The sequence below is a fragment of the Somniosus microcephalus genome, chromosome 12 (assembly GCF_052327205.1).
Source record: "Somniosus microcephalus isolate GS21.2 chromosome 12, FLI_Smic_1.0, whole genome shotgun sequence".
In the NCBI taxonomy this organism is placed as follows: Eukaryota; Metazoa; Chordata; class Chondrichthyes; order Squaliformes; family Somniosidae; genus Somniosus; species Somniosus microcephalus.
The window spans coordinates 129,071,274-129,093,106 of record NC_140998.1 but is presented as its reverse complement, the minus strand read 5'-3'; the positions used below and the strand labels follow the sequence as shown (position 1 = coordinate 129,093,106).

General features: G+C 43.7%; 1 protein-coding gene across 15 annotated transcripts in view; it reads left to right on the top strand.

Moving 5' to 3' along the window:
* LOC147109520 (alpha-(1,6)-fucosyltransferase) overlaps positions 1 to 21,833 on the top strand; it is a 993,309-nt gene that overhangs the window by 270,314 nt on the left and 701,162 nt on the right. For 13 of the 15 annotated variants that reach the window (XM_086003552.1, XM_086003541.1, XM_086003540.1 and 10 more), the window contains one exon: positions 21,142 to 21,234. The exons of the other annotated variants lie outside the window; for them this stretch is intronic. The gene's annotated coding sequence lies outside the window, so the exon portion shown is untranslated. The remainder of the gene's footprint in view (positions 1 to 21,141; positions 21,235 to 21,833) is intronic. 15 annotated transcript variants of the gene reach the window in all.

Sequence of the window (21,833 nt, the reverse complement as noted above, 5' to 3'; positions counted from 1 at the left end):
CCAATACTCCAATACGAATCAGGACATTAGAGACCAATTAATCTGACTTGACTGTTGGGGGGAAAAAAGCTGCTGAGCTTTTTGTGGGGTGCTATTAATCTTCATCTAGATAACATAGAGCACATAAATAGAATTTGATGTATGGTTTTAAAACAATGGCTCATACCTCACAAAGCCACTGGGTTCATTGAGGTGCCAACAGAATGACTGGACCATGATATTCAGTGCCTGACTTTCACAGTAGCATTCAGTAAGACTCCACATTAGATGCTATCAAATAAGATGATGGTAGATAACATTAATATTAAATATATAGCTGATTACAAACTAATGATAATTGGACACATTAAAAAATGCCAGAACTCTGAAATAAATACAAAAATTGCTGGAACTTGTCTTTTTCAACGATTTCACTATTCCCCCACGTCCATTTTCCCTTTCCACCCTACTGCTAAGGTACAGCTCCGCTGGCGCTGGTTGCCAGTGGCCCGTTGGTACCTTGCCCAAGTGCCCATAAATAGAGTGCGAGCCTCGAGAATTGGCAGGTCATTTTGACTGCCGGGACACCGCCGCTGATGTCTGATCCTGCCCTCCTCCTTCACCTGCAAGTGTGGGCCTCCAACTTGAGGAGTGGAAACCCAGACTGATTTACTCAAGTCTACCATGGAGGTGCTCAGGTGATTTACTGTGCTCCTCTCATCCATCCCCTCCCGGCAGAGATAGGCTGACGCAGCGCAGGCTAGGAATCAAACCTGGGTACTTCCTAGTTTGCAAGGCTGGGCTGGCAACAGACCTGTATTGCCTGTCTGCTGCAAAGAATTTGGGGGAAAAAAACATTGGCATCAATTATCAACAAGACAAACCCAGCAACATCAAACAAAGGGATAAGTACACCTTTGGTGAAGAGCAGGAATCTGAAATGAGCTGAGCAGTGCATTTCTCCACCTGTTACGGGCTGTTCCACAAGAAATATATCATTTTAGTATTATTTATGCTTCAGTGGTGCGTCTATTGGTTAAGCAAATACGATAACACACCGCGCGATTGCTACGGAGCCTGGAATGAGGGAGCAAATATGATTTTGATGAAATCACAAATCTCTGTAAATTAAATCAGAAGAAAGAGGTTTTCTATGAGCTTCCAAAATCTGACGATTTCAAAATCTCAAGCTGCATGCTCATTCCGTTTCATGCTACGCATCTGATTGGGAAAGCACCTTCCCTGCCTTGGCTGAGTCCAGTTGAACCAAAGATTGCAACGTTAAGCACCGTACCACTCTCTTCAAATCCAGCACAGATGGATGGGCTGAACATGGCCTCTCTCTCTTGGCTGCACGGCCCCTGTTCGCTTGCATATCATTGTGCTCAATGGCTCAGCAAGTTTATCCAGAGTTTGGTTTCATGCCAGGTGGACGCAGTTCACAATTTGGCACTGAGACAAAGAGCAAGACACTGCAAATGCTACAGTTCTGAAATAAAAGCAGAAAATGCGGGAAACGCGCAGCATTCTGTGGAGAGAGGAATGTGAGGGTTCATTTGCCTCCATGCAAATATCTGATTCGTATTGTTTTTGCAGTTCTCCAGTAACTTCTGACATCTATTTTCAAAAAACATTCACTGTGAAGTAAGACTTTGGCCGGAATTTTCTTTACCTGGGCGGGTTTGGTGCGGGCGGTCAGCATGGTGGGTCGCGACCCCGTTGCTGCTTCCATCCCGCTCCAGAAATCGACTAATTGGGCCTATTAACCCGCCCAGCACTTACCCAGCCCAATTAAATGGTGAGGGTCTGATGACGCCATCCATGATGCGTTTTCAGCCGGTAGCTTTAAAGGAGCCATGGCCACATTGCATTTCAAGGTTCATCTAGGAGAGTGCAGTCACTGCACTGGAGGTTTTGATTGTTTCAAATACTTGGAAACATGACTGCACAGACCCAGGTTCTCCAATGACTCTCTCCGTATGCTTGTGGAGGGAGTCAGGGCAGGCAGGGAGATCCTCTTCCCTTCCGATGGGTGGAAGAGACCTCCCTAGGAGACAAAAAGAGCCTGGTTCCAAATAGCAGAGGAGGTCAACAGCAGAGGTGTGTTCAGGAGGACCTGGGTGCAGTGCCGCAAACATTTCAATGATCTCATTAGATCAGGAAAGGTGAGTACAAAACCACACTCCACTTCATCCTGCGGTGCCTCTCATCACAGACCCATCACTCTGCCTTCCCAACTCTACTCTTGCACATCCTTACTCACACCAACTTACTTTGCACGTCCACCCATCCCTCTCTCTCTATCTACATTATCACATCCCCATCTTACTAGCCACCCCTCACACTCACCCTCATCCTTGTGCAATCACACCAACTAGCAACACACAAGGAGGCCATTTGGTATTGCCACCCCACTCCATCATAGTTTCCCTCTTAAAGATGTAACCCATCCATTCGGTACACTCATTCCATCACTCTCACTCAACCTTATCTTCTTTCCCTCCTTGCAGGAAAAAACAACCCACAATAAGAGGGCAAGGGAGAGAACTGGAGGTGGAATGCTATAATTGGCCACCTTCATAACAACAGAGGAGGCTGCATTAGAAGTATTGGGATTCGCCGAGCAACTCGAGGTGGAAGATGGAGAGAGGAAGACATCTCAGCAATCTGGTGACAGAATTGCATATCAAACAGCTACATGGCGTAACTCATATGGGGTCTGATGTCATCAGCCATTGAGTGGTCATCATGTGCATAATGGTATCTGTACCCATTATTCTTATGGCGTATATAACTCATCTCTTTACTCTCCCACAGGTCCATTCCCCCGCCCGCCCGCCCACTGTCCAGAAGGAAGAGGAAGATGACTCCTCAGAGGAGCCTCCAGCCTCTGGGGGTGCACCGTCACCAGATGCAAGCGCATCGAGCACTAGCGCAAATACGTACACCTCGGTGGGTCCCACGCGAGATAGTGTTGTCACCTGGTGTGTCTCAACTCACAGGTGAGTAAGAGCAGATGGTGGAGACAGGGACAGTAGTGGAGACACCTTGCCAGAGGGTGCAGGATGCTCCCAGCTCTGCCCCGCTGCATGCAGACACTGAGTCTCGGGGGTCATCTAGAAAGAGGGCGATCTTGGAGGTGCAGCAAGAAGTGCAGGAGTCTGTGACAGGTTTTGCGACTGCGATGTCTGCAAATGTGCAGAGAATGGAGGAGTCCATCTCCATGAGCACCGCTGTGTCACAGGCGATGGCGACTGTGTGCTCTTCCATGGAAAAGGTGGCCACTTGCATGGAGCAGCTGATGTGCCACTCACAGGAGCACCTGTTATCTATGGAGAATAGATGGCAGATGCTCATAGACCTCCTGTCTAGGAGAGATGTCAGCATAGACATGGGTCCTCATGGCCCAACTGATATGCAGCAAGGTACTCTCCAGCTCCTTGCTAGCAGGGAAGTGCAGGTGGCCCATGAGAGGGATGATGGTGAGAGGGGACCTGGAACTGTGAGCTCCTCTCAAAGCGCTTACACTTCTCCCCCATTGCCACCCCTTCAGTCAGAGCCCCCGATGCCTCCTGCGAGCACGATGGCTGAGTCTGCCCCTGCACAGTCGCAGGAGGAGCAGACTTTGGCGGCACAATCAGAGGCTCCAAAACCCAGAGGACGTCCGCCAAGAGTATCTAAGCAGTTGCAGCAGGGAAGTGAACAGGCTGCCTCTACCTCTGCTGAAGCCACAGAGGTAGCATCTTGTAGAAGCACACGTAAGAGAAAGATGACACACAAGTAGATTCACAAAGGTAGCCACTTGAGTATTTTATTCAATGTTAATGTCAAGTTTCTGTTAATGTGATGTCAACCATAAAAAATTTATTTGCACCACTTTCTGGTCTTGGAGAAATTTGTGTGCAGCTTTGCAAGTGGCTTAGTGAGTGGCAGTGAGACATAACGGTACCTCCACCTTGGTCATTGTGGGGATGGTTTCTGGTGTTGCTGTGGGGTGGTGCCAACCTGGCATGGCATGTGGCAGCCATATGGGTGTACAGCGTAAAGTTAAGTAAATCAGGCCATGATGAGGCCATCCCTGGCCGCAATGTGGTCAGTTGCTGATACCCTCTGTCTCATGCAACATCAGGTGGTTGCGGAGAAGGTTGGTGGTGTTGGTGCTGCTGGTGTTGGGGCTCATCGTGGTCAGATCCTGAGGACCAAGGTGAGACAGTATAAAGGGCACCTATGCTGATGGAATAGATGGCAGGTAGGTCAAGTAGAGATGACAAAAGCATTCTGTCAATGGTGAGAGAGTTCTTCCAATGAGGTGACACTGGATGGAGACTTTGCTGGAAACACTTGCAGCCTGCAGAATGTTAAATCTGTGCTGGCAATGTAGTCAGCAACAGCTTCTTCCTGAGGAGAGTGATCAGCTGTGAGGTCGGAGCTTTTATACTACATTTGATGTTGTGAATTATCAGCTAGATCAGTGGCCACTCAACTCCCGCCTCAGGTTGACAGATATGGTTCGCGAGCTGTGAGAGTCCTGTGGCCATGCAGGGAAATTTGAAAGGTAGGGGGAAAAAGGCTCAAGTGCCTGACAGCAAACTGATAATGATTTCAATTAGGTTGCCCGCCTCTGCCAGTTGGGTCGCTCCTGCACCGGCAAACGCAGGCGAGGGAAAGGTGCATGGGGCCGGGATGACGGCGGGTTCCCGACCCACTCTGAATTTTTTCAAATTTCTCACACGACCCGCCTCCGATCGCGCCCGTACGGACTCCAGAAAATTCCAGGCTTTGTAGCATTGGTCGGAGTTCATGATGCTTGCAGGTGACAGACAAACTCAGCAGGCCACAGGTGTGGAACTAGGAGTTGACCCAAAGCACAATACGAACACAGGGATCGGGTGAGAAGGTCGAGGCAGCTTTGACATCGAGACTAACCGGGCTAGAGACAAATTGGAAATAAAGACTTGCGACAAAATTTTCACTGCTTATTACTCATAGTGAAATCATAAACACATGTTTGAAGAATGCATTTATGATTTCATTATGAATCGCAAACAGTGCGACTCTTTAACCCCTCCCTCATGTCGTGCTGAGATAGATGTTTGCGCTCCTGATTTTTAGTTTTAAGAAAGCACAGACAGAAGTTGCTGCGAGGAGGCTAGGCACGTTACCAGAATAAGGCAGCGAGCAAGCTGAGCAGCCAGCCACCTCAGGCCTCTCTGGAACTTACAACTCACCTTGCAGCCATATTTAGGGAAACCAGCAGTAGATTTCTTACCTGTGCAGTCAGCTTGGGAAGCTGTGGGAGAGAGACTTGAGTGGAAACATTTTGTGGGAGGAAGGTGCACAAAGTGAATGGGGACCCAAAGCGACAGGCCTCATTGTGAACTGCTGCTACAGCAACTAGATACTGAGAGAGAAAGACCTTCAGAGTAAGCGGCAGCACAGAGATAGCTCTCTCTATAGTTTTGAGCAAACCAATGTTGTTCATTTAGTGATAGAGGAATGTTCAACAGGAGTACTTGTTTCCCCAACTGCTCCACAATGTAACAGAAGAAGATCATAGCCTCAGGATAACTTTGTTTGACTTGTTATTTTATAAAAAAAAGATTTTTTAAAATTCTTACCACCAAAGAGACCCTCTGATCAGGTTTTTCTCCTCGCTAGACCTCTGCAAACAATGTGTATTCCCAGCAGAAAGCATGGTTTCCCAAGGTTCTGTAACTCCAGATTGGCTTTTAAGCCCATTTGAAGTCATGGTTTCCATGGATCGCTGTGAAGCTGCACTTGGATTCACAGGGCATTGTCTGTCAGTGATGTCACGGAGTAGCATCAAAGGGTATTGTGTGCATGCCAGGTTTTTCTAAGTTTTCATCTATCCAAGTGTTTTTTTGCATGTGAAATTAATGCTTTATCCACAAAACTACAAATCCAAGCAACTGTGATACCAGGGCTGCAGCATGGACTGACATTTCTTTCCCCCAGTTGCTTTTATTCAATCTCCCAGGACATACTAAAGATTATTGGCATCCTTTGATGATTCATACTGCATATAATTTACAGCACAGGAACAGGCCATTTGGCCCAGCAGGTCAATGCCAGTGTTAATGCTTCACATGAGCCTCCTCCCATCCTATTTACTTAATCTCACCCTATCTGGATAGGCTTCTATTCTTTTCTCCCTGATGTGCCTATCTAGCTTCCCCTTAAATGCATCTATGCTATTTGCCTCAACTCAATGTGATAGTGAGTACCACATTCTCACCAGTAAAGAAGTTTCTCCTGAATTCCTCTTTGGATTTATTAGTGACTATCTTATATCTCAGATGCCTGCAGACTAAAGATTGTGAAAACCTCTTAAAAACGATTTTACATACCATTGCAAAAGTGGTATTTGAGCTATAAAGTTGGTTTCAAAAGCCAGCAACACACTCAACAAAATGAGAAAACTTTCCTGTTACAAAGGAAATGACCTACCCAGGTTTGATAAATCTGCGTACTTTCATTGAGATGGACAAGAGCACCATTTAGTGGCGTGGATTGTATCTGGGCAGGAGAAATGTGTGCTAACGACAGTGAACTCTGTGAAGTTGTGCAGAGTGTAAGGGCCATTGCTGGTACACGCCTCACATTAACACAAACTGCTGGTGGAAATGGTGGGAAAATGACAGCCTGGAAAAGACTGATGACCTCTGTGGCTTGCAGCAGTGATTTAGAGGAAAGGTTTGTGCAGCAGAGCCCACATCAGCAATATGTATGCTAATTATAACTCTTAATCTCCAATGGATTTTTAAATTCATAAATAAACACCATTGTCAAGATAACTGATTCTGTTTTCATAATTAGGACTAACCCATTACTTCCGTGTAATCTGTGTTGGCTCGATGAGGGTTTGGAAATCTGATCATGATCTGTCTGAGCTCTGAATTCAAATAGCTTTCTTCAGGGAATTCAATCATGTGATTATGATATCAACAGATCAAAATGTTTTGAGTTCAAATAGATGCAGATGTAAAATCCAAGTACTGTCTTAAGCTTTGATATGATTCAGTCCTTGTTCTAAAATTAAGATTTATACAGATTGGCACCAAGTAGAGCAGCCCTTCTAATTTGTGTGTCACATACTTGACCTGTAGAAAGTTCTTCATATTTTATTAAGCTGAACAAGATGACATTGTGCCATTCTCTTCGGAATGTGCCATTATAATAATGCAACATTCCACTGAGCTGTTCACACTAAGAATTAAAGTGCCCAAAATAAGAAAATGCCAGTGCAGCACAGTCTTTCGAGGGTCAAAGAGCAATCGGGTGTCCTTTTGGTTAATGGCATGTTCATAATGTAGTGAGTCCCACTCCTCCCCCACAGTTGTGCTATCAGATTCTAGTATTTGGCAAAAGAAAAAAAGCTTTCCAAATTCGTTTCAATTAGGATTGTGCTGCTGTAAAACATCAGAGTTTATGAACCCCCTTTTGTTCATCAGGCTAACGAACGGCTAATCCTCTCATTGATAATACGGTATTTTATTTTATTCGTCATATTTTATGTGAAGTATTCTTAAATTGAGAGTAAACACTTTGTTTTGATTGATGGTTCCTTGGTGTAGAAGTGTAACAAATTAATTTAGCTCAGTTCAATTGGGTGTCACAAAGGGATTCCTGGTTTTCTAGAATTTTCAACATCACCTTACAAGTGGAAGAGGATTGTCTTGAAAGAGGTTTCAGTGATGGAAGCTACTGACCAGAGACGTGTGCAATTTTGAATTTGAACATCAATTATCATCATTGTTATGGCATATTCTGAAGAGAATTGTGTAATGTCATGATGTTTTTTCAAATTATTTATTCATTTCTTGAGTGTAGTGAGAATGGAGAATTTGCTACCACAAGGAGTAGTTGAGGTTAATAGCATAGATGCATTTAAGGGGAAGCTAGTTAATACATGAGGGGAAAGGGAATATAGGGGATATGTTTGATAGCATGAGACAAAGTAAGATGGGAAATGGCTCATGTGGAGCATAAACACTAGCACAGACCTGTTGGGCCGAATGGCCTGTTTCTGTGCTGTAAAATTTTATGTAATGTAATGTTTGCTAGTCACAGCACACACAAGGTTATAGAATCATAGAATGGTTACAGCATGGAAGCAGGCCATTCGGCCCATCGAGCCCATGCCGACTCTCAGCTAGTTCCACTCCCCTGCCCTTTCCCTGTAGCCCTGCAAATTTTTTCCCTTCAGATACTTATCCAACTCCCTTTTGAAAGCTGTGATTGAGTCTGCCTCCACCACCCTTTCAGGCAGTGCATTCCAGATCTTAACCACTCGTTGTGTAAAGAAGTTTTTTCTTGCGTCGCCTTTGGATCTTTTGCTAATCACCTTAAATCTGTATCCTCTGGTTCTTGACCCTTCTGCCAATGGGAACAGTTTCTCTCTATCCTGTCCAGACCCCTCATGATTTTGAACACCTCTATCAAATCTCCTCTCAATGGTCTCTGCTCCAAGGAGAACAACCCCAGCTTCTCCAGTCTATCCACGTAACTGAAGTCCCTTATTCCTGGAATCATTCTCGTAAATCTTTTCTGCACCTTCTCTAAGGCCTTCACATCCTTCCTAAAGTATGGTGCCCAGAATTGGACACAGTACTCATGTTGGGGCTGAACCAGTGTTTTATACAGGTTCATCATAATTTCCACACTTTTGTACTCTGTACCTCTATTTATGAAGCCTAGGATCCCGTAAGCCTTTTTAACTGCTTTCTCAACCTGTCCTGCCAATTTCAACGATTTGTGCATGACTATTTGTGCAACAATACAGGAATATACGTTACAGCCTGGGATACAAAAGGGGTCACTTCAGATTTGTTATATCTTAGCACCATTTCTTGACACCTTTCTGCTTGGGTGCCATTCTGCTTATTTTGTTCAGCTTGACGTCCAGTACAAGGAGACAGGCTGAGGTGTTTTTGAACTTTCCTTTAAGTAGCAAATTGCATTTGGATGGACAGTCCTTTTATGGAATTGGCAACCTGTGAATGGCTGTTAACCTAATGTAATTGCAAGAGATACAAGTTGTCTCATGTCCTTTGTTTCAATATATCTTCAAAGAACTTTAAATAAAATATTTGTGCTGACTTACAATCACTCATCAGTCGTTCTAAGGCCAGCAGAGATAGTCGGCTAGGTAGAAAATCTGTGGTAGTGTTTTGCCATGTAAGAAGTGAGTGACCCTATTTCAAGGATCAATTGTGTGTTGAGGGTTAGTGCAGGAGAAGCATCTATGTTGTTTAAAGAAAGAAAGAACTTGCATTTATATAGCACCTTTCACGACCTCGGGCGTCCCACAGCACTTCACAGCCAATGAAGCACTTTTGAAGTGCAGTTTAGTGGGAGGATTGAAGATTGGGAAGCATTTAAAAGCCAGCAAACAATAACTAAAAGATTAATTAAGAAAGGAAAGATAGATTATGAAAGTAAACGAGCAAAAAATATAAAAACAGATAGCAAGAGTTTCTACAGCTATATAAAAAGAAAAAGGGTGGCTAAAGTGAACGTTGGTCCCTTAGAGGATGAGACCGGGAAACTAGTGGTGGGGAACATGGAGATGGCAAAGACGCTGAACAAATATTTTGTATCAGTCTTTACAGTAGAGGACACTAAAAATATTCCAACACTGGACAAATAGGGGGCAATGGGGGGTGAGGAGCTAAACACGATTAAAATCACTAAGGAAATGGTACTCGGAAAAATAATGGGACTTAAGGCGGATAAATCCCCCGGACCTGATGGCCTACATCCTAGGGTCTTGAGAGAAGTGGCGGTAGGGATTGTGGATGCATTGGTGATTATTTTCCAAAACTCCCTGGACTCAGGAAAGGTCCCGGCAGATTGGAAAACTGCTAATGTAACACCCTTATTTAAGAAGGGAAGTAGACAAAAAGCTGGAAACTATAGACCAGTTAGCCTAACATCTGTGGTTGGCAAAATGTTGGAGTCCATTATTAAGGAAACAGTAACAGAGCATTTGGATAAACATAATTTAATAGGACAGAGTCAGCATGGTTTTATGAAGAGGGAGTCATGTTTGATAAATTTGCTCGAATTCTTTGAGGACGTAACATACAGGGTGGATAAAGGTGAACCAGTGAATGTGGTGTATTTGGACTTCCAAAAGGCATTTGACAAGGTTCCACACAAAAGATTACTGATCAAGATAAAAAAATCACGGGATTGGGGGTAATATACTGGCATGGGTGGAAGATTGGCTATCCAACAGAAAACAAAGAGTTGGGATAAATGGTTCATTCTCAGGATGGCAATCAGTAACTAGTGGTGTTCCGCAGGGGTCAGTGCTGGGACCCCAACTCTTTACAATCTATATTAACGATTTGGAGGAAGGGACCGAGTGCAATGTATCCAAGTTTGCTGATGATACAAAGATGGGAGGGAAAGCAGTGAGTGAGGAGGACATAAAAAACCTGCAAAAGGACATAGACAGGCTAAGTGAGTGGGCAGAGATTTGGCAGATGGAATATAATATTGGAAAGTGTGAGGTTATGCACTTTGGCAGAAAAAATCAAAGAGCAAGTTATTATCTAAATGGAGAGAAACTGCAAAGTGCTACATTACAAAGGGATCTGGGGGTCCTGGTGCATGAAACACAAAAAGTTAGTATGCAGGTGCAGCAGGTGATCAGGAAGGCCAATGGAATCGTGGCTTTTATTGCAAGGGGGATGGAGTATAAAAACAGGGAGGTCTTGCTGCAGTTATACAGGGTATTGGTGAGGCCACACCTGGAATACTGCATGCAGTTTTGGTTTCCATATTTAAGAAAAGATATACTTGCTCTCGAGGCGGTTCAGAGAAGGTTCACTCAGTTGATTCCGGAAATGAGGGGGTTGACGTATGAGGAAAGGTTGAGTAGGTTGGGCCTCTACTCATTGGAGTTCAGAAGAATGAGAGGCGATCTTATCGAAACATATAAGATTGTGAGGGGGCTTGATCGGGTGGATGCGGTGAGGATGTTTCCACTGATGGGTGAGACTAGAACTAGGGGGCATAATCTTAGAATAAGGGGCTGCCCTTTCAAAACTGAGATGAGGAGAAACTTCTTCACTCAGAGGGTAGTAAATCTATGGAATTTGCTACTCCAGAGAGCTGTGGAAACTGCAACATTAAATAAATTTAAAACAGAGATACAGTTTCTTAGCAGACAAGGGAATTAGGGGTTACAGGGAGCGGGCAGGGAAGTGGACGTGAATCTAGATTCGGATCAGCCATGATCCTATTGAATGGCGGAGAAGGCCCAAGGGGCCGTATGACCTATTCCTGCTCCTACTTCTTATATTCTTATGTCACTGTTGTAATGGTGGAAATGCAGCAGCCAAGCTGCTCACAGCAAGCTTCCACAAACAGCAATGAAATAAGTGACCAGATAATCGAAGAGCGCAAGAAATGGGAGCAGGAGTAGCCCATACTGCCGCTGGAGCCTGCTCTGCCATTCAATAAGACCATGGCTGAACTTCTACATCAATTCCACTTTCCTGCCGTATTCCCAATATCCCTTGATTCCCTTAGTGCCCAAGAATCTATTGATCTCAGTCTTGAATATACTCAACAACTGAGCCTCCATAGCCCTCTGAGGTAGAGAATTCCAAAGATTCACCAAGTGAATGAAGACATTTCTCCTCATCTCAATGGCCGATCCCTTATCTGAGACTATGACCCCTAGTTCTAGACTCTCCAGCCAGGGGAAACAGCCTCTCGGCATCTACCCTGTCAAGCCCTCTAAGAATTTTATACATTTCAGTGAGATCACCTCTCATTCTTCTAAACTCCAGAGAATATAGGCCTAGTCTACTCAATCTCTCCTCATAGGACAGCCCTCTCATCCCAGGGATCAATCTAGTGAACCTTTGTTGCACCGCCTCCAAGGCAAGTATATCTTTCCTCAGATAAGGAGACCAAAACTGTGCACCGTACTCCAGGTGTGGTCTTGCCAAAGCCCCATATAATTGCAGCAAGACTTCCTTATTCTTATATTTTCCCTACTACTGATGTCAGGCTAACTGGCTCATAGCTCCCTGCTTTCTCTCTCCCTCCTTTCTTGAAGAGCAGGCTGACATTTGCTGTCTTCCAATCCATGGGGACCATTCTAGAATCTAGGGAATTCTGGAAAATTAAAACCAATGCATCCAATATCTCTGCACCCGCCTCTTTTATAACCCTAGGCCATCAGGTCCTGGGGATTTGTCAGCTTTTAGTCCCATTAATTTCTCTAGTACTTTTTTTTACTAATATTAACTGCTCTAAGTTCCTCATCCTCATTAGACCCTTGGTTCCCCATTATTTCAAGAATGTTCTTTTTGTCGTCTTCTTGACGTCGCTGCCATTTCCTTATTCCCCATTATAATTTCCTCTGCCTCTAAGGGACCCATATTTACTTTCGCTAATCTCTTCCTTTTTACGTACTTGTAAAAGCTCTTACAACCTGTTTGCATATTTATTGCTAGTTTACTCTAATGTTCTATTTTCTCCCTCTTTAGCAATTTCTTGGTCAACCTTTGCTAATTTTTAAAACTTTCCCAATCCTCAGTGTTACTATTTTTTGGCAACATTTTAAGCTTCTATTAACCTAATTCTGTCCTTAACTTCTCTAGTTAGCTATGGTTGTACCACTTTTCCAGTGGCGTTTTTATTCCTCGAGGGAATGTTCCTTTGTTGAAAATAATCAATTATTTCTTTAAATGTTTGCCGTTGCTTATCTACCATCATATTTTTCAATCTACCTTAGCCAACTCGCCTCTCATACCTCCGTGTTTGTCTTTGTTTAAAATTAAGACCCTAGTTTCGTTCTTAACCACATCACACTCAAACTCAATATGAAATTCTATCATATTTTGATCACACTTTCCCAGAGGATCCTTTACTATAAGATTACTAATTAACCCTGTCTCATTACCAATATTGGGTCTAAAATAGCCTGTTCCCTAGTTGGTTCCTTGACATATTGTTCTAGAAAACTGTCTCAAATGCATTCCATGATCCATCCTGCAAGCTACTTTTGCCAATTTGATTTGTCCAGTCTATATGAAGTTTAAAGTCCCCCATGATTTTTGCATTACCCTTGCTGCATGCTCCTCTAATTTCTTGATTTATATTCTGTACAACACCATAGCTACTGTTGGGGGCCCCACCAGTGTTTTCTGCCCTTTGTTATTTGTTAGCTCCACCCATACTGATTCTACTTTCTGATTTTCTGGGCTAAGAGCCTTTCTCACTACTGCCTTTATGTCATCCTTTATTATCAGGGCTTCCCCACCTCGTTTCCATTTTGCCTATCTTTTCTAAAAGTCAAGTACCCTGGAATATTTAGTTCTGAACCTTGGTAACCCTGCAAGCACATCTCACTAATGGCTACCAGATCAAACTCATTTATCTCTATTTGTGCAATTAATTCATCGATTATGTTCTGAATGCTTCGTGCGTTCAGATATAGTGCCTTTAATGTTAACTTTTTACTATTTTTCCCTGATGTGGCCTTAGTCGCTGATGCCCTATTACCATTGTTAAACTTTCTGTCCCCACCTGACACAATCTCCCTGATTTCATTCAAATAACTACCCTGCTCTACAGCATTGATTTTTCATTTTAGGCTCATACCTTTACCCTCATCTACCACCCAAGTAATTCGATTCGCCAGGACACTAGTCCCAGGCTGGTGTAAGTGGAGTCCGTCCCACCAGAACAGCTCCCTCTTTCCCCAGTACTGGTGCCAGTGCCCCATGAATCAAAACCCCTTCCTTCTATGCCACTCTGAGCCATGCATTTAACTCTCTGATCTGCTTGTCCCTATGCTAATTTGCATGTGACTCCGGTAACAATTCAGAGAGTGTTACTTTTGAGGTTCTGCTTTTTAATTTGTACCTTGACTCCTTAAACACTCAGCAGATATTCATTCCTAGTTCTACCTATATTATTGGTTCCTACATGGACCACGTCAACTGGATCCTTCCCCTCCTGCTCCAAGTTCTTCTCCAGCTGTGAGGAGATGTCCTTAGCCCTGGCACCGGGCGGGCAACACAGCCTTCGGAACTCTCCGTCGCAACTCCAGAGAACAGTACCTATCCCTATATTATCCCCTATAACTACCACTGTCCTTTGCAATCCCCCCACTTGAATGGCCTTCTATACCATGGTGCTGTGGTCAATTTGCCCATCCTCCCTGCAATCTTTATTCTCATCCACACCAGTCGCAAGTACCTGTTGGACAAGGGCAAAGTATGAGGCTCCTCCAGCACTGCATCTGAGGTCCCCTTACCTGCCTGACTTGCAGTCACATCTTCCTGTTCCTGACCACTAAACAAATCTAAACCACTACCTAATCTAAGGGCTGTATGTGCCTCCTGGGTCAGAATGCCCAGGTAAGCCCCCTCCCTCCCTGATACATCGCAATGTCTGCACCTCGGACTCCAGCTCAACATCTTTGAGCCAAAGTTCCTCGAGTTTCAGACACTTACTGCAGATGTGATTGCCTGGGATCATGCTGCTCTCCACAAACTCCCACATGCTGCAGATGTGGCACACCACCTGCACTGCCATCCCTATCTAACCTTGTTTTATATATTTAATTAAAGTTTTATGTAATTAATTCACTTGGTTTATTTTTAGTTTTTTAAACTTATCTAGTTTAAATTATGAATTTAATAAAGTATTAGCAAATTATAGGCTCTTGGTTTAGAGAGCAAAAAAAGGTATTACTCACCAACCAATCCCCAACCTGCCGTCCTGTGATGTCGCCAGGTCTGGGCGTCATTTACCCTCGCTGAATGGCTACTACTGGAAACTCTCATGCTTTTTTAAACATGGTTTAATTATCCTAGTTCTCTACCTTTGGTCCTTGCCTCAATATTTGCCTTCGATACTTATCTTGGATCCCTCGGGTTCTACCCGTCCTCCTTCTCTGCGCTGGTTCTGATGTCATTCTTTCCATTTCCCGCTCTATCTCGACTCTGCCCTCGCGGTTTAATGTGTATTAATGATGTTAGTTGTGAGCTGTGTGCAGGCATGTCATGCAGGAGATTGGACGTACAATTTGCACTCTTTCTCTGATGACATTTTACCTTCCTTACATCACTCTCTGCTCGTATCAATCAGCAAACGAGTGGCAGCGTGACAAAATGCCCTGAATCTCTCACTATTCCAACTGTCTGACAGTGCTGACCACCTCCAGGGGATCTTATTTTTTTAAATGCACTGATCTAGAACAGAATTCTTGGATGACCCTGGAATCCCACGCTGAGGATTGTTGACTTGTGTCCCAGTAAATTCAGTGGTTGTCGGGTTTGTGACACCACTGTTAGCTTTGCTGCGAATTCATAGGATACGTGCTCGGATTCCTCGCAGCTGTGAAGGCTGGCCAGCTAAGCAAAGTGACAGAGTGCTGGTGACACACCTGGTATCATACCCCAGCACCAATCAACCCCTTGAGGAGATGAGGGGAGAAAATTGGCTGAATAAAATCTGAATTTATTCATTAATATGCAGTCAATAGACCAGCCGTCTGGCCATGATTTCCATTCCAGGGTTTGACTTCCTGGAGAGCCTCACAGCTGAAAAACAGCAGTCTGTTTGACAGAAGCTGCACTGTTTGAATTTCAGGATGAAATAATTACAGATGATTTTTGTTCCTCTCACTGTGGAGCAGAATTTTTAACTATATTGCCGCATCAGTAGAATGTAACTCACAGAAGGTTATGCAGACTGTGTATCGTGCTCTGGTCAGACCATTAACTGGACACGGTGCTCAAGTTGATTATAGTTTTGGTCATCAGGACAAGAACATATTTAAGCCGATTCCTAGTGTTGGAGGATTAAATTGTGAGGGAAGCCTGGACAAACCGGCCTCTTCAGATCTTGGAGAAGTATATGGCATTAAATGGTATAGAAAAGGTAAACATGTTTCGATATAAACCATGACGGTATGGAGGAAATGCTATCAAAAGGTGGATGAACTAATCCTTGAATTAGCCAACGGCATCCACAGCCTGCAAGGCTCGACACAGCTGCAGTGCAGAGCAAGTCAATGGAAGAGCAACCATGGTCAGTCTGGGCTTAAGCCCCTGCCTTAAGAGATGAGGAGGACAGTCAGAGGGACTCCAATATCCAGCTAGTGATGATGAACAGAGGGAAACGCAGCAGGCCGAGGTAAAAATAGAAAGGGGGAACCAAAAAAACCAGAAAGCGGGCGAGAAAGACAGAGAGGAACAGGCTGAAAAATACTGGAATCAGATAGAGAGAAAAGCACCAGTTTAAAAAAAGGAGAGTAACAGACAGAAGTGCAGTAACAGCCACAGAGAAACAACAGAGAAAGGCAAAACGTTAAAGAAATAAGGGCTGAGGGGGAATGACATCTCCTGTCTTTACTGGAGGAAACAACATTGGACCGTGGTCTATTTTTTGCTAAAATTTGCACAAGGAGGAATGTCAGAACCAGGGATAGAGTGACAGAGAGAAAAACAGAAAGAAACAAGGAGAGTAACAGGAGATACATTCTATTTACTTCATAAAAAACATGGTGGATCTTGTCTGAACATAATTTGGGACCTATAAATAATAAAGGCAATAGGGAAATGCATCAGATAGAGTGCACCTGCTTCAAATGAAAGATTCTGCATTTCCCACAATGCTACATTTCCCTGATGCCCTGGAATGACGTTCGATTACTATAGTCTGGGGAACGGGCAGCTCTTGCAGGTGTCTGCAAACCTCTCTCGGCAGGCCCAAGGCGGCTGGTCAGCTGTGGCAGGCATCGCATTCACACCTGAGCTGCTTCTCACCCAACATCCACAGCAGTACTTGTAGCAGAGGTCACTCGACTACGACCAGGAACAGGAACCTTGGCTGGTCTTTCTTTTACAAAAGCAAAATACTGCGGGTGCTGGAAATCTGAAATCAAACTGCCTCTGAGAGCTGCCCGTTCCCCAGACTATAGTAATCGAACGTCATTCCAGGGCATCAGGGAAATGTAGCATTGTGGGAAATGCAGAATCTTTCATTTGAAGCAGGTGCACTCTATCTGATGCATTTCCCTATTGCCGTTATTATTTATAGGTTCCAAATTAGATTCAGACAAGATCCACCATGCTTTTTATGAAGTAAATAGAATGTATCTCCTGTTACTCCTTGTTTCTATCTTTTTTCTCTCTCTCACTCTATCCCTGGTTCTGACATTCCTCCTTGTGCAAATTTTAGCAAAAAAATAGACCACGGTCTAATGTTGTTTCCTCCAGTAAAGACAGGAGATGTCATTCCCCCTCATCCCTTATTTCTTTAACTTTTTGCCTTTCTCTGTTGTTTCTCTGTGGCTGTTACTCTACACTTATTCTCTGCACTTCTATCTGTTACTCTCCTTTGTTTACTGGTGTTTTTCCCTCTATCTGACTCCAGTATTTTTCAGTCTGTTCCTCTGTCTTTCTCGCCCTCTTTTTTTGGTTCCCCCTTTCTATTTTTACCTCTGCCTGCTGTGTTTTTCTCTCTGTTCATCACTAGCTGGATATCGGAGCCCCTCCGACTGTCCTCTTCGTCTCTTAAGGCAGGGACTTCAGCCCAGACTGACCATGGTTGCTCTTCCATTGACTTGCTCTGCACTGCAGCTGTGTCGAGCCTTGCAGGCTGTGGATGTCGTTGGCTAATTCAAGGACTAGTTCATCCACCTTTTGATAGCATTTCCTCCATTGCTGGTTCCACTCCCCTCCTCCAGGCACTCGTTCGCCTGACGCCATTGGCACTTTCTGGAGTTGGCCTGATTACTTAACTCAACACCTGGAACTCGGCATTGACCAGTCACAGGTAGCACTGTCTATTGTCATTACCACAGCGGCTTTTAACACCTGACCTGGCATCGTCTCTCGGTTACTCTGCTGCTTTATATGTGTTTCTCTCTCTTACTTTCCCACTTTCTCTCTCGCACTGTCCGTTCCTGGCATTCCCTCTGTTATTCCAGCAATTTCTAGACTCTTCTGACTGCTCCTCTTCATTCAGTGATCCCCACTTGTATCATTTCTGTCCAGTCACACCCATCTCAGTGTGCTTACTCTATAAGATACTCAAAGTCCCCCACTCCGTTCACAGCTGATGGCTGCTCTGTGTAAGTTGTTCCACTGCTTTTGCAACCTCTGAGTAGTTGATTAGTGTGCACTTAGAAATCACGCCAGATTTAAAACTTAACAGAGAGCTGCCCAACAGCTCAGGCTTAGCATCGAGGCCTCTTCACATTGTGGATGCCCTGTGACCAGAGTTTCCTCGACCTGGCCTCAACCCTCCTCATTGCCTTGGTTATATGTATGAAAAATGGCTTCTAGGGCCAGACACTGAAGGCTTGCCACTGCCTGTGGAGCTAGCACAATATAAACCGCTGCCCTCTGGAGAGGGCAGAATAAAACAGAAAATTGGGCAGGGGAAAACATAGTTTGGTATCATTAAAGGTGAACCTGTCACACAGGGTGTGCTTTAGTGTTTTTAGCTTTGTCTTCATATTAACTGTTGTAGGTCACAGCGGTGGGGGGGGGGGAAGTAATTCTACAGGCATTGCATTTGTGTTCAAGCTTTGTACAACCTATGTGTAATAGGTTTGACCTGTTTTCAAGAAAGGTTGAAATAAAATAAATTGCAAGTTTATTAAGCCAACATTAAGACGGTCTTTCCATCCAACTTTCTGTGTCTGTCCATTATTGGCTCCCTTGTTCTTTGTGTCCATCCCCTATCTCTCCCTGTTGCTGATCTGACCTCTACCCTCACTGTTCATCACTACCCCTTCTGTTCATTCCAACTAGTCTTCCCCTTCTGTTTTGCGTCTATCTGATCTTCCCCTGCCCACTGTTTGTGTCTAATTGCTCTCTCTCTCTCTCTCCGGTTTATGCCCGTCACCTCTCTTTCCCCTGCTATTTGTGCCTGCTCCATTCTTTTGCCCTGTTGCTATTGATACCGGTCCCTTCTTTCCCTCAGCACCCCCCCCCACAGTATTTGTGCTGGTCCCTTCCTTGTTGGTACCCCAGTATAATATTTCAAAAGTATCTGTGCCCCCAGTGATTATGAAGATGACATTTCTGACATACCAGCCCTCAGTACAGTGCAATAGCAAAATACTGCAGATGCTGGAAATCCGAAATAACAACAGAAAATGCTGGAAAAACTCAGCAGGCCAGGCAACATCCATGGAGAGAAATTAGAGTCAACGTTTCGGGTCAAAACCCTTTATCAAGAACAGTTTCCTCCACTCGTGTCACCCAACATCTTGAAAAAACCTTCAATTTGGAGTATCTCTCATCCATTATAAATTAAAAGGATCTCTCATCTGTTATAAATTATATTAAACGAGATTCAATAAGGTGAACACATGCTTGAATCAGTTTCCCTGAGTGTCCATACCAATCTGGAGGTTATTATTCACCAATAAGTCTTCAAATTAATTGCTGCTATTCATTTGTGGCTGAATGGTTGCATATTACTGGACTACTTTTCACACCAGTTGACTATCAGTTAATTTAATTTTTAATAAAATGATCACAGCGTGAGATGGTTGAACCACGAAGAACATTACTTGCACTTTGCTACTGCCGTTGCTCCATTAACAGCACAATGCAGCCCTGGGTCCTGTACCGTCCTGATTTGCTCATTACCTTCTGTTTTTACAACAGCAATTTGCAATTATATAGCCCCTTGAACATCCCAAAGTGCTTCATAGAGGCGCAATCAAAGAAATGGATGCTGAGGCAAAGAAGGAGCTATTCGGAAGGGTGACCAAAAAACAGAGTTTCAAGATAGACTTGTAGTCGTACTCTGGGTGGGGAGGTTTGAGGTGGGTTACAAATCAAGTGTTTGCATTATGGTGGTGTATTAGAAGCTGTGGGCAGATAATAGCCTATAAATGACAGCAGAAAGTAGCCCATTGATATGCAACATGCAGCCACAAATGAATAGCATATGAAAGCTTAATCCATTCGTACGACATTCTTTTATCCGCTATTAGAATGGTTGTGGTGTTCTGTTTTGCTTAAATGATTTAAATAGCTCATACTTTAATACAACATTTCCCTTTTCTCTATTTTAATAGCGTTAGCCTGTTGAACATTCTTGTATGACTACTGCAAACAGTAACTTGTGGGCTAGTGCTATTTGTTTCACGGTCTTAACACCTGTGTTTCCTTTTATTTCTACATCTCTGAATGTAGCACATGTACTTTTATGTTTTATGATCTGTGTCATCTGTTTTGACTGTACTTGTTACACGATGGAAAAAAGTCAATCAAATGAAAGCTTTATTGAAAGCGGCGCAGCACTGCAGATTCCTGAGCATGTTGGCGAGGCACCCTCGCTGATGGTGAAGGAGCTCTGTTTATACTTTGGCCAGTCTCATCAGCAAGAGGTAGAAAAATATGATCACATCCAACCCCCGATGGCCCCCCCTCCACATCTCCCAGTACACCTGACTTTTGGAGTGACCCTTGACAGTTCAAGTTAAGTGCGTTGGGGAAGTAGGGCAGAGTTGGAAGAATGCACATGCTTCAACATATAGTAACAGTTTCAGGCAGGAGAAAACCTTCAGTCCATCTAGCCCACTTATCCACAGCATTTCCACAGTGCATTTCTAATAACCCTGAATCCCCTCTGTTGACAGAACCTGTGCAGTTCCTTCTTGAAACACATTAAGACAATAAGGTTTCATGTTCCATCACCTGTGTCAGTAACCTGTTCCACAACCTTACCACCATTTTCATTCAAAAAAAAGTTCCTCCTACGTTTCCCCTTTTCTTTTGTTGTCCTTAATTTGTAAATATGATCCCTTGTGCTACCACCACCCTCTCTTGCTTGCTCTGGGCATACTCTGTCCCTCAGCCCACAGCCAGCACCCACTGCAAGGCTTTCAAAATTGAGCTCTATTCCCTTTTTATAGGGAGGGATTTTTTAATGTATTTGCAGGGAAATTGCACGACTTTCAGGAATAGGATGATGCTTGTGAACTGGCAACACTGAAAATGTTTAGTCAGCATTAATGCTCTTGGCACCGGCCCATACACTGATGTATTCTGGCTGCTGCGACAACTATATTTCACATTGATAGAAATCGTTTGGACTGTTGCTGACAAGATTGTTTATGTCGTGCTTTCAATTTTGCAGCAAATGAAGATGATGTAAAAAGAGAAGATTGACACAACCGTGTGGATCTGGGTCTATTTTCTCCATCTAGTCCCTGATCATCTGACAGTGAAGGTAAAATATTCACCCCTTGTGGTGCTTTCAGGAATCTCTCATTGCAAGAACCAATTGTAAAGTTGCTTTAGGAGTTGGTTTAAAAACTTGAGATTTTTCTTCAAGACCAGGAACAATGTGATGCAGCAGGCATTTTTTGACTTGGGGATAAAAAAAATCGATACTTGTTTATTGCCCCATTTTCCAAATAACTTTTAAAATGTCTCAAATGTATTTATCATTGGAGGAGGATGGAAAGACAATATAATATTTATGAGATAAAGGCCATTTTGAAAATGGCAACTGTAGTCAGCCATTTTGGGAAAAATTAAATGCCTCCTGAATTGTGGACAGTATATTGTGATGAAGGGCTTCTGTATGAACAAGTCCATGAAAAGATGACATGCAACAAAATAAAAAAAAAAGTCCTAAATGTGGAGACATGTGAAGGTTCTGGACTTAGTACAGTTTTTTAAATTTTGCTCTATCAGCAGGAATGCTACCATGAGAGTTTGGGATGGACATCACACAAAGGTTGATGGGGAGGGAGTGGATGGGTGGGTGGGAAGTGAGCATGCCCTTTTATTTATTTCTCCTTGATTGGATTCTTATTGGCAGGA